The sequence below is a fragment of the Arachis duranensis genome, chromosome 2 (genome assembly GCF_000817695.3).
Source record: "Arachis duranensis cultivar V14167 chromosome 2, aradu.V14167.gnm2.J7QH, whole genome shotgun sequence".
Taxonomy (NCBI): Eukaryota; Viridiplantae; Streptophyta; class Magnoliopsida; order Fabales; family Fabaceae; genus Arachis; species Arachis duranensis.
Genome location: NC_029773.3, coordinates 67,295,848 through 67,296,222, shown reverse-complemented (window position 1 = coordinate 67,296,222; position 375 = coordinate 67,295,848).

Sequence of the window (375 nt, the reverse complement as noted above, 5' to 3'; positions counted from 1 at the left end):
TGAAATGTGATGTGTAACCCCGGGTAGTAGGCAGTGGCGTTGTCCACTTGTTCCGGGTATGAGACGGAAAAGGATGTTTATGATAAATGAGTTAATTATGGAGTTTTGAATGAATGTAACTCTGATACCTGGGTAGTAGTAAGGGTTGGGGTTCGTCTTACTTGCTCCAGGTTAATGTTTGAGATTTGATAACAATGAGGATTGATAATATGAATTGAGATTGAATGAATATATGTTTGAGATACCTGGGTAGTAGCAAGGTTTGTGGTTCGTCCCGCTTGCTCCGGGTTAATGTTTAAGATACCTGGGCAGTAGCAAGGGTTGTGGTTCGTCCCACTTGCTCCAACTCAGAGATTGTGACGCCTGGGTAGTAGC